The 12,303-nt window shown below is 52.3% G+C and overlaps 1 protein-coding gene across 2 annotated transcripts in view; it reads left to right on the top strand.

Moving 5' to 3' along the window:
* Window positions 1-12,303, top strand: part of RAP1GAP2 (RAP1 GTPase activating protein 2) — a 228,474-nt gene that overhangs the window by 40,939 nt on the left and 175,232 nt on the right. The window lies entirely within an intron of this gene.

Raw genomic sequence — 12,303 nt, 5'->3', positions numbered from 1 at the left:
GGCTCTTGATTCCTGGGGCATCTGGAGAAAGACAGGTGCTGGAATGCAAACAGCAGGTGTCACATGGATGGCAATGTGTTTAGCAGTGTCTTTTAGGCCATAACGTGGGGGTGTAAGAAAGCTAATTATGTTTCCTATCATCTTGATTTTTACGTGAAGCCCTAGTTCCATCAGGCTTTCTGACATTCCTACCTACCTGGAAAATTGTGCCACATAGTTCTAGAACCTCATAAAACACCTCAGGGCATGCACGTGCATGTGTGTATGCGTGTGCGTGTGCTTGCGCACATGCGTGTGGTCAGTTGGTCATTGAGTCATCTGTTACCAGACACATGTCATCCTGGGAGCCCAGCCCTGGGGCTCCCTGAGGCTTCAGCACCAGATTTGGGGTCTTGGAATTGTCTGTTGTGCTTGGCCATATGTCTGCTCATCTGTCTGGGAAGCCCTGAGCAGACGCACCTCTCTCCTAGAACTTCCAACCGCTCTTCCATCACCATCTTTGCTCCTTTTCCACGTGTGTTTCTGGCCAAACCATTTTGTTTGCATCCTGATCCCCTTTCTGCTTCAGACTTTAACAAAATCAGCTTCCACCTTCATTCCTTCCCTGGGCAGTGAGTGACCAACCACCTGCTCCAACTGAGTGAATTGAAAAGGAGGGGAATTCTTTTTTTTTATTGTTATGTTAATCCCCATACATTACGTCATTAGTTTTAGATGTAGTGTTCCATGATTCATTGTTTGTGCATAACACCCAGTGCTCCATGCAGAACGTGCCCTCCTTAATACCCATCACCAGGCTAACCCATCCTCCCACCCCCCTCCCCTCTAGAACCCTCAGTTTGTTTTTCAGAGTCCATCGTCTCTCATGGTTCGTCTACCCCTCCGATTTCCCCCGCTTCATTCTTCCCCTCCTGCCATCTTCTTTTTTTTTTTTCTTAACATATATTGCATTATTTGTTTCAGAGGTACAGATCTGAGATTCAACAGTCTTGCACAATTCACAGCACTTGCCAGAGCACATACCCTCCCCAGTGTCTATCACCCAGTCACCCCATCCCTCCCACCCCACCCCCCACTCCAGCAACCCTCAGTTTGTTTCCTGCGATTAAGAATTCGAAAAGGAGGGGAATTCTAGGAAGAAAAAACAGCATTGGTCACTAGCCCAAAATATGATCCTGCCATATGTGAATTAGCTTGTGCATGAAAAATTCCTCCAATGAGTGTGCTTCTGCGGAAGCAGCTTTTCCCGCTTGTAACCCTCCATCTCAGCCGAAAGGTTTTCCAGGCCGGCCTCCCTCTGCCATGCCATTTGGTTGTTAGCACTAGCTGTGTGTGCCCTGCGTACAGGTCCCTGGGTAAAGCATAGCCGCTCCTGAGGGTTGGAATATCGGGCGTGAGGCTTCCCACTTCAGCCTGCTTTGCTCAGAAGGGTGAGGGTGAAGAGTTAGTGGGGCAGGGATGGATGGCAAACAGTCCCTGCTTTCTGAGAGCTTTCTGTCTCTGTGTAGAACTAGTCAGAGGTCCAGTGGGAGCCATCTCGGAAGACTGCCAGGGGGAGGTAGTTTCTATGGTAGCTCTTGAAGGTGGGGTGGGACGATGGGTGCACCTGTGCCTGTGCTGGTTGGTGTGTGGGGGGGGTGCCACAGCACAGCATAGTGTTCAGGGCAAGACATTTAACTTCTCCTGACTTCAGTTTTTGTATCCTTTGTCCAGTGGGCACAACGATGTCTGATTTCCTAGAGCTTCTTATCTACAGATTGAGTGGGATTGAGGCATGAAGCAGGGTTACTAAGGGGTGTAGAGTGGTAGGAGTGGTTTTTTTCTGGTGCTATTTTGGGTCTCTAGTTCAATTTCACAAGCATTTATTGAGGGCCTGCTTAACTGGTAAAGATGATGTATGTAACCTGGAAGGGAACTGGTTACAAGGTGGTTGGGGACACTGGCCAGTGTTGAGGTTAGGACCCCAGTGTGGGTATCTGGGGGGCAGTTTGAGTGCTTTAGTCCTGGGGAGGTGGTGTTGAGATGATTGTTTGGGACAGTGTGTAGGATTGTATTCTTACTTGTGCCTGGCTAAGATCCTTCTGATTGCAAGAAAGAAAAACTGAGTGTAACCCGGTTAAGCAGAAATTATGGAGAAGATCCCAGGGTGTCTCAGGGAACACCTGAGAGAGGTGGAGGGGTTGAACAGGGACTGGAAACCCTCCCCAGCAAAATCCCAGCTGGCTTCTTTGCAGTAATTGCTAAACTGATCCTAAAATTCATACGGAAATTTAAGGGTAGTCTTGAAAAAGAAGAACAGAGTTTGAGGACTCTACTTCCTCATTTCGAAACTTACTACAAGTCTCTAGCAATCAAGAATTTGGTACTGGTGTGAGGACAGCCATATAGATCAATGAAACAGAATATAGTGTCTGGAAATAAACCCTCACATTTGTGGCCAGTTGATTTTCAACAAGTGTGTCATGACAATTCAATGAAGAAAAATAGCTTTTGAACAAATGGTGCTGGGACGACTGTATCCACATACAAAAGAATGAAATGGAGCCCCTCTTCACACCGTATACAAAAATTAACTTAAAATGGACTAAAGACCTAAATGTAAAAGCTAAAACTATAAAACTCTTAGAAGAAACCATAGATGAAAATCTTTGCGACTTCGAATAAGGCAGTGGTTTCTTAGATATGATACCAAAAGCATAAGCAACAACAGCAGCAACAACACATTGATAAGTTGAACTTCACCAAAATTAAAAACTTTTGTCTTACAAAGGACACCATCAAGAAAGTGAAAAGATGGGGCACCTGGGTGGCTCAGTCGTTGGGCGTCTGCCTTCGGCTCAGGTCATGATCCCAGAGTCCTGGGATCAAGCCCCACATCGGGCTCCCTGCTCCATAGGAAGCCTGCTTCTCCCTCTCCCTCTCCCACTCCCCCTGCTTGTGTTCCCGCTCTCGCTGTGTCTCTCTCTGTCAAATAAATTAAAAAAAAAAAAAAAAAGAAAGTGAAAAGACAAACCGCAGAGTGGGAGAAAATATTTGCAAATTACATATCTGATTAGAGACTCATACCTAAGATATATAAAGAACTGTTTCAACTCAATAAAATGATACAAAGACAAATAACACACTTAAAAAATGGGCAAAGGACGCTTGGGTGGCTCAGTCAGTGAAGCATCTGCTTCGGCTCAGGTCATGATCTCGGGGTCCTGGGATCGAGTCCCGCATCAGGCTCCCTGCTTCTCCAAAGAAAGTAAATGGACAGTAAGTACTGAGAAGATGTTCAGCATCATTAGCCATCAGGGAGATGCATATCAAAGCCACAGTTAGCTACTCCTTCACACCCACTAGAAGGACTGTAATCAAAAAGAAGACAATGGCAAGCATTGGAGAGGATGGGGAGAAAATGGAACTGTCATATGCCGCTACTGGGAACATAAACTGGTGCAGCCGGTTTGGAAAACAATCTGGCAGTTTCTCAAAAGGTTAAAGGTAGAGTTACCAAATGACCAGTAATTCCTTTCTTAAGTACATATCCAAGAGAAGTGAAAATATATGTTCATATAGAAACTTGTAACACAAATGTTCATAGCATTTTTTTTTTTTCATTGATAGGCTTCCACTGAGCAAGGAGCCCGACGCGGGGCTCGATCCCAGGATGCTGGGATCATGAACTGAGCCAAAGGCAGATGCTTAATGAGTGAGCCACCCAGGCGCCCCTGTTCATAGCATCATTAATAATAAAGTGGAAACAGCCCGGGGCACCTGGGTGGCTCAGTCAGTTAAGGGTGTGCCTTTGGCTCAGGTCATGATCCCAGGATCCTGGGATCCAGTTCCACATCAGGCTCCCTGCTCAGCAGGGAGTCTGCTTCTCGCGATCTCTCCGCGCCCCCCCCCGTCTCCCTCTGCCCCTCCCCACTGCTCGTTCTTTCTCTCTCCCAAATAAATAGTCTTAAAAAAAAGGTGGAAACAACCCAAATGTTCATCAACAGACGGATGGGTAAACAAAAGGTGACATATTGATACAATGGCATATTATTTGGCCATCAAAAGAAATCAAGTACTGATACATGTTACAACATAGATGAACTTTGAAAACATTACGCTCAGCAAAAGTCATAAAACACCACACACTGCGTGATTCCCTTTATACGAAATGTCTGGAATAAGCAAATCCATAGAGACAGAAAATAGATTCGTGACGTCCTGGGGTTGAGGATGTTGTTGGGGGGACCAAGGGGAGTGAGTGCTAAAGGATACAGGCTTCTTTGTGGGGAGCTGTAAGTGCCCTGGGCCTAGATAGTGGTAGCATCACCAACTTCGTGAATACAGCAAAACCCATGGAATTGTACAGTTTTAAATGGTGAATTGTGTGATCTATAAATTACGTCTCAGTAAAACTTAAAAAAGAGGCAGCATCTTACTGGCCCAGCCTGGGGTCAGTCAGTTTAGCTGGAGAGATGGGGTTTTATGGATAAACCACGGCTGCTGTGGCCATCTCTGTCTGTGGGAGGGGTTAGCTCCCAGACAAGGAGGTGGACTGTGGGCTGGGCAGACACCACAGGGGTCTTATCTAGCCACCCCCACTCCCCTTGGCACTAAAAGGGAGTTCGGTCCCCATTCTTCCATCCTTCCTCCCCCCATTGATAGCACTGAATACGGAGTTCTGCCTGGATGCGCAGGATGTGGCCCTGCTCACTGACGTGTCCATTGGGCCACCAACTCCACAGGCTACAGCTCTCCTAGAAGCACCAAGAAGCCACTTTCCCTCTGCCTCTACTGGGTGAGACGTCTTTCTTTCTACTAGTGTAGCCCCCAAAACACGCCCGGGCTGTGGCCTGTGCTTCCAGTCGCTTTAGCTCCTCCAGGGACCTGGTCCTTTCCACACAGTCAGCCACGTACCTCCTGGAGCTGTCCCTGAGCCACACAGCTCTGAGGATGGGGGTTCTGGCCCCAGCACTGTTGGGCACGTTTGTGTGATAAGTTGTCACACATTGCACGGTCTCCCTGAGGTTTCACAGCCACCTCCTGAAGCAGCTACCACTACTCCCTGCGTGTTATAGATGAGAAAATGGAGGCTCAGAGAATTAGGACACTTGGGTAAGGTCATGGAGCTGGAATTTGAATCCAGGTCTGTGCTTCTGGCTGGCTTAGTCTCGGCTGGAGCTGAGTAGTTCTCATCACCTCCCCCACCCTGCTTTCCCACTCTTGTCCCCCCCGATATGCATGGGGGCCTTGGCCACAGAATGCACCTCTGCTTTCATAGCACATGCCCTTGCTGGAGACCCAGGTTGAGTGGCATGAGGCCCCTCACAGGCAGGTGGTGCAGGGGGCATGGAGCACACAGGAGCATTGGAGGGGGGTGGTGGCAGTGCACAAGAATCCTTCAGGTACCACCAAAATGTTCTAGAACCTTCTGGGGCTGCTCCCTATGTCCCTTCCTCTTACACACCCAGAGCGTGTGCTGAGAGTTTGCTGGGTTGTCCAGGATGGGGGAGCTTGCTGTTCTAGGGGGTTAGAATGCTGCATCAGTTCAGCTCACAATTACTGGGCACTTCTATCCCATGCCCAAAGCCAGGCCCTGGGGTTGGTAGGGGAAACAAAGATGAAAAAAACCTGTCTCTGCTCATGGAAGCTTACAGCCCTGCAGGCAGGCAGACATCTAGACAGACAATGCAGTGGAATGTGATGAGACCTAGCAGAGATGTCCTCCAAGAGGATGGAAGGGGTTCCCTGCAGACTTGGTGATGCCTGAGCCATCTCAGGGTTGAGTAGGGTCAGCCCCCAGGAGAGAGAGGCGCTCTGGGTAACAGCAACAGTGCATAGACAGGTTAGAAACGCAGGGGGTGGGAGGGATGTGGGGCCGGTACTACTACAGATGGAATACTGGGGTGGGGGCTTGGGGGCAGGCGGGTCTGCCTCTGGGAGTATGGGACAGCTGTGCGGGGGGCTGAGCTGGCTTCTCCAGGTGAGTGGGAGCCATTGAAGGCTTTTAAGGGGAGTAGGACACAGATTTGAGTGTCCCCCCCCCCCCCAGCTGCTGTCTGCTGACTCATTGGAGAGGTTGGAGGCTGGGGTGGGGGCAGTGGGGTTGGAGAGAGTGGACAGATTGGAGAGTTAGAGGAAGTGGTCTCTCCAGGCTGGATTGGTTTGGGTGTGGGAGGTGAGGGCAAGGGAGGGGTCAAGGTGAAGACTTTTAAGTTTCCAGTTGAGTTCTTGGGTATATGTTGGTCCCATTTATGGGGATGAGGGAGTAAGGCTCTGAATACATAATCTCTGCTCCCCCTTTCCCTTCTTCCCTCTTCACATGACTGGTTTAGATCCTGACTCTCATACCTACCCGCTCATGGAGGGGGCAGAGGAGAGGGGTAACATGTGGAGGGTTGCAAGAGTTGGTCTGTGGTCAGGAAACAGGCCGAGCAGTGCCTGTGGTGGTCCTGGCTCTCAGCTCCCCCTGCTCAGCCCCTAGGGAACCTTTGCAGGTGAGCTCCAGGTAAGCGCTGGCTGGTGCTTGGCTGGCCCTGGCTGCACCGTGCATGCAGGGAACCCACTTTCAGACACCTTGTGGGCCCTGAGCCTGAACACTGCTGGCGTGTGTAGGGGTGTGTAGGCCTATGTGTATGCTTGCTTGTGCAGGTGGACATGAGCTTTGAGGGCCCATGTGGGTGACTGTGTGGTGCCTTTTTTGGCTTTAGCGAGTTCCTATGGTAACCACGAACCTGTCTCTTTTGGGATCTGGAGTCTCAGGGCGTGAGTGGCTCCAGGGAGAAGCAAGGCGGGCGGGTGCTTAGCTGACAGTTGGGCTGTGGCCTGATTTCATTGCCAGACAGGCACTGGGGATGCACCTGGAGGTGCCATTTGCCAGGCGGCAAGTCTGCAAATTCCAGGGGTTTGTGTGTTCCTGGCCGTCATCCCAGCCGGTCCCCGCCATGCCTAGGAAGCCCTGGTGAGTCCCTGTTCTGATTTATTGATGGATAAGCAGCTCCCTGGGTCTTGACCAGGTCTGGTGGATATCTGCTGGTGGGCAGCAGGGTGCTGGCTGGCAGCTCTGGCCAGTGGGCACTGGGCATTGGGCTCTTCTGAGATGGGTATGGGCCAAGGGCAGGCGGGTTCCTGGGGCCCTGTGAGGGTGTTTGCCATGTGGCTGGTGAGCTGAATGGCCCTTATTGACCCCCCATGGGACAGGGCTAAGTGTGTTACCGTGACAAACAAGGGCAGGGAAGCAGGATAGCAGGATGCCTGGGCCCAGCTATCCTTGGGGGAGCCCTCTCACCCCACTTAGCTCCCTGAAAGCATCCTTCAATCCCCAGGTCTCTGGCCATGTGCTTGAGCTTCTTCACAGGTCTCCCCAGGCCTAGAGGCCTGCTGGCCTGACCTGATGAGAAGACCCAGGGTCCCACGAAGAGGAGGCCGGAGGGCTCTGCTTGGCTCACGAGGAGCTGGATTTGGCCAGGACCGGGAAACAGTTGCTCCTATGGGCTTTGGAGAGAGGTTCTGACCCCTCCACATTGTGCCTTCCATGTGCTTCCTGTCCATACACTATGGACCCCTGGGCGTGTCAGGACCCCCACTGCCCTCAGAGAGGCTCCTGCTGGACAGGGGCCCAGGCAGCATTCAGAGATGCCTGGGAGTGTGGGGGGGGTGCTTCCTTCTATTTCCTTCCTCCTGCTGGCCCCTCTGGGGCTGGGAGCAGGGAGTGGGGACGCGAGTGTTGGGAGGGGATGTAGGTGGCCCCTCTGGCTTGTGCTGGGAGGGCCGTCTAGCTGTTCCCTCTGCCTGGAGGGGCCCCTGGTGAGACTCTTCTGGGACAGGAGCTGTGCAGCAGGGGTTGCTGGGTCTGGCTGGGGGGTTGTGGTCTTGCTGAAGGGTAAGGGAAGCAGGGAGGTGGACGTTCTGTGCTTTTTCCAGACCATCTAGGCCCTCCCTTTCTAGAAGCAGAGTCCAGAGCTTAATCTCCAACAGCTTTCCCTGGGGGCATTGGGAGGAGTGGGGAGCCTTTAAGAGAGATCTCCAGATCTCTGGAGTCCTTGAATCCTAGAACTTGAAATTAAAAAAAAAAAAAAAAATTAGCGACTATGCAGATTCTTTGTGCCCCTGAAACTAGTCACTGAGCCTGAGCTTGGTTACCTCCAGTGATGGGGAGCTCATTACTTTGTAAGGATGCCTATTCTGTTACAATACAGCTCTGATTATTCAAAGCTGACCATTCTTTTCTTTCAAAGATTTTATTTATTTGACAGAGAGAGAGACAGTGAGAGAGGGAACACAAGCAGGGGGAGTGGGAGAGGGAGACGCAGGCTTCCCGCAGAGCAGGGAGCCCGATGCGGGGCTCGATCCCAGGACCCTGGGATCATGACCGGAGCCGAAGGCAGCTGCTTAACCGACTGAGCTACCCAGACGCACCTGGAAAGTGGTTCTTGTTTCTTATGTCTCCTCTTCTCCCTGGCCCCTTCAGTTGTATTTGTGATTTCTCCCAGCCTGGGCTAATCTTTGTTGGAAAGAATCAGGTTTTCCAGGCTTCATCTCAAAGCCTGGCCAGGGGGGTTGATCTGGGCAGCCTGCGGGAGCCCGGTGGACAGGAGAATGGACAACTAGAGGTCATGGGCATCAGCCTCCTTGTTTACAGATCAGTTCATGGGACCCCAAGGGGGGATGTTCCTAAGTTGAGGTGGCACCGCACAGAGGTGGGGGATGCGGGACCAGAATGAGAGGTCAGCGGTCCGGCTCCGAGCAGTGTCTGGCTCCTTTCCTGCTTCCCCAGCAACCCCTCGGTCTTCACTCCTTTCTGACGTAGCACGTCGTCTCGTCTCCTCTTTCTTTTTTAAGATTTTATTTATTTATTTGCCAGAGAGAGAGAGAGAGTGTGTGAGAGCACAAGCAGGGGGAGCGGCAGGCAGAGGGAGAAGCAGGCTCCACTAAGCAGGGAGCTCGATGTGGGACTCGATCCCAGGACGCTGGGATCATGACCTGAGCCGAAAGCAGACGCTTAACCGACTGAGCCGCCCAGGCGTCCCACGTCTCCTCTTTCTGAAGAGGCCTGACAGCTGCAGGGATGTGGCAGGGCCAAAGACAACCACAGCCAGGATGCTGTCTGTCTCACCACATCTTCCACTGTCCAAGAGAAGCTGGAAATCTGGATTTTAGGAAAAATCTTGACAGCTAACTCAAGCTGCATGTGGCCTGCCTTGCAGGCCAGATTCAGCACAGGGGTCACCAGTGGGCCCCCCTGTTCTGGGGCTGTCATCCCTCTTAGGTTTCCCCATGGCTGACTCCTTAGTCTCCCTCCCAGGTCACCCCCTCCCTGGTGCGCTCACCCCCACCTTCAGCTGCTCATGGATCATTTCCTGCTCTGTACCCAGACTGCACTCACTCTCAATTAACCTTTTCTGTCTTCCAGTAGAGTTCTTTCTCTGTCACCGGGTTGTGAAGTCCCTGAGTCACGGGGTCCTCTCCTGCCCTCCTCCCAGTTCAGGCCCATTATCTCTGGCCCAGACAGTGACAAAGACTCTCTAATTAACCTCCTCCTCAGGCCTCTGCCAGCTCTTAGTAATCCGTCACCCCAAAGCCATCTCTAGCTCTGCCCTCCCTGCGCCCATGGCAGGCTTTGTCGGTGCTGATTCCATACAGGCTTGTTCCAGGGACAGTCCCCGCCCCATGTTGGTGGGGGGCTGGGCAGTCTCTGGTTGTGTTGATTTTCCAGCGACTTCTCTTTCTGGCATTAGCATCCACAAACAGTCTTGGGTCCACTGCAGATAGTTGGAGCCTTCCCTCCCTGCCAAGGCCATGGTTCCTAGACTTTTGGCACTTTGCTGTCACCTGGGAGGCTTTAAGAAATTCTCATGCCTGTCTTGTTAATTTTAGCCACTCTGATGGGTGTGAGGCGGTATCTCACTGTGGTTTTGGTTTGTATTTCCCTGATGCCAAGTGATGCTGAAAAAAAATAAAAAATAAATTCTCATGCTCAGGTTTCACCCAGTTCCAGAATTGGAAATCAGAATGCCCGGGGTGGGACCCAGCATCAGCATTTTTTGTTGTTGTTGTTGTTGTTGTTGTTAAGATTTCCAGGTGATTCTATTTTTTTTTTTTAAAGATTTTATTTATTTATTTGAGACAGAGAGAATGAGAGAGACAGAGAGCACATGAGAGGGGGGAGGGTCAGAGGGAGGAGCAGACTCCCCGCAGAGCAGGGAGCCCGATGCGGGACTCGATCCCGGGACTCCGGGATCATGACCTGAGCCGAAGGCAGTCGCTTAACCAACTGAGCCACCCAGGTGCCCCTATTTTTTTTTTTTAAGATTTTATTTATTTATTTGACAGAGAGAGACACAGAGAAGGAACACAAGCAGGGGGAGTGGGAGAGGGAGAAGCAGGCTTCCCGCGGAGCAGGGAGCCCGATGCGGGGCTCGATCCCAGGACCCTGGGATCATGACTGGAGCTGAAGGCAGACACTTAATGACTAGCCACCCAGGCGCCCGCAGGTGATTCTAATATGCAGCAAAATTTGGGAACCCCAGTCCCAAGGGATGAGCAAGTGTGATGCTTGTCAATGGTTCAGGTCAGGTTGGATGTTAAAATGGGCTCCAGGTGGGTGAGTCACTCTAGGTCAAGGTTTCTATTGACATCTGGGGCTGGATAACCCTTTGTGGTGGGGGCTGTCCTGTGCATTGTAGATATTGAGCAGCATCTCTGGCCTTTGCTTACGAGATACCAGCAACCCACCCTCTAGCACTGACAATTGAAAATGTCTCCAGACATTGCTGAATTTTCAGGGTGAGGGAGTATAGAAGCTCTCCCACCCCACAGAGGACCCCTGCTCCAGGCCTAGCCAGGCTCACCTTCCCAGTGTTCCAAAATATGCACAGAACCAAAGGTTGCCAGACAGTGAACCCCATCTTAGTGGTTAATGTGTGGGCTTTGGAATCAGGCAGTTTTAAATCCTGACTCCACCATCTCGATGACCTTGGGCAAGTTATTTAAACTCTCTGTGCCTCAGTCCATTTCTAGGGTTTTTTTTTTTTTCCCCCTCTTTTCTTACAACCTCCTCTTGATCTTTAGCTCCAGCCAGATGGTGTGACTTGCTGTTTTCTGGCACTTTTTAGCCTTGACGTCTTTGCTGATGTTGTTCCCTCAGCAGGAAATGCCTTTACTTCTTCCTGCCCTGCGGCGGTCCAGTGGTTTCTGCCTGCGCCCCTCTCCCCTTGAAGTCTGAGGCTTGGGGAGCCTCTCAGGTGCCCAGCCCGACTTCGTCACAGTTTGTTGTTCAGGTGAGGTGGCTGACCCCTCCCTGCCTTGGGCTGAGCTGTGAACCCTCAGGTGACCGCAGTGTCGTCTCCACCCCATGCCCCACTCATTCTTAGAGGGTGGAGTGGGCGGAAATCCGTGCCTGGCAGGCCGCAAAGCCGCATAACTGACTTTTGGAGCTGCCCTGTGGTGTGTGTGTGTGTGTGTGTGTGTGTGTGTGTGAGAGAGAGAGAGAGCGAGCGAGCGAGCGAGAGGGGGCAGTCACTGCCACTTTCTTGGTTACCTTGCTGCGAGCAGCCTCCATCTGGAATAGAGGATCTTTGGGCCACAGGCTTTCCAGGCCCATTTCTGGGCCCAGAAAGAGGACTTGAAGGGCCTGAGCCTGCCACGCCCTGTCCAGACGCCCCTGCCAGCCCAGCTGGGGCTGCACCGGGGGGTGCCCACCCTGGCTGCTGCGCAGGCCCGCCCTGGGCGTCCGCTTCCTCAGGCCCCGGTGGGGCCCAGGAGACCTGGCTGTTGGCAGGGCCCGATGCGGTGCCGGTGAGGCAGCCGTGTTTGTGGCTCTCTCCCCTCGGTCTCGATTCCGTGGGTAGGTTCGTGTGCTCTGGGTGACGCCGTGCAAGCTACACAACCTCTCCGTGTCTCAGTTTCCTTATCCGGGGATAATACATGTAGGTGCTACTGTTGTGAGGTTTCAAGGAGATAATCCAGGTGAGGCGTGGGGTACCCTGCCTGGTACCTAGTTCGTGCTCGGTAACTGTTACCTACCACAGGATTTCCGGTGTTAGTAATCACAGTCCTGGCCTGTGTGGACACTGATCCCCATGTGACAGGCCCGCGTGCGTGCAGCCACACCCCAGGGGCAAACGGGACCCAGAGGCAGCCAGAGCCAGGCCTGCGGCTGTCAGGCGTGGGCAGCTGCTGTCACTGCGGGCACCTCCACGGAGTAAACCTACCAGGAGGGCAGGTGTGTGTGTGTGTGTGTGTGTGTACGAGGCCCCGGAGGGCAGACGTGTGTGTGTGCGCGTGTGTGTGTACGAGGCCCCGGAGGGCAGACGTGTGTGTGTG

This window comes from Mirounga leonina, unplaced genomic scaffold (assembly GCF_011800145.1).
Source record: "Mirounga leonina isolate KUSES-001 unplaced genomic scaffold, KU_Mleo_1.0 Mir_200, whole genome shotgun sequence".
Classification (NCBI taxonomy): domain Eukaryota; kingdom Metazoa; phylum Chordata; class Mammalia; order Carnivora; family Phocidae; genus Mirounga; species Mirounga leonina.
The sequence above is the reverse complement of the archived record's forward strand: the minus strand, read 5'-3'. Positions and strand labels throughout refer to the sequence as shown.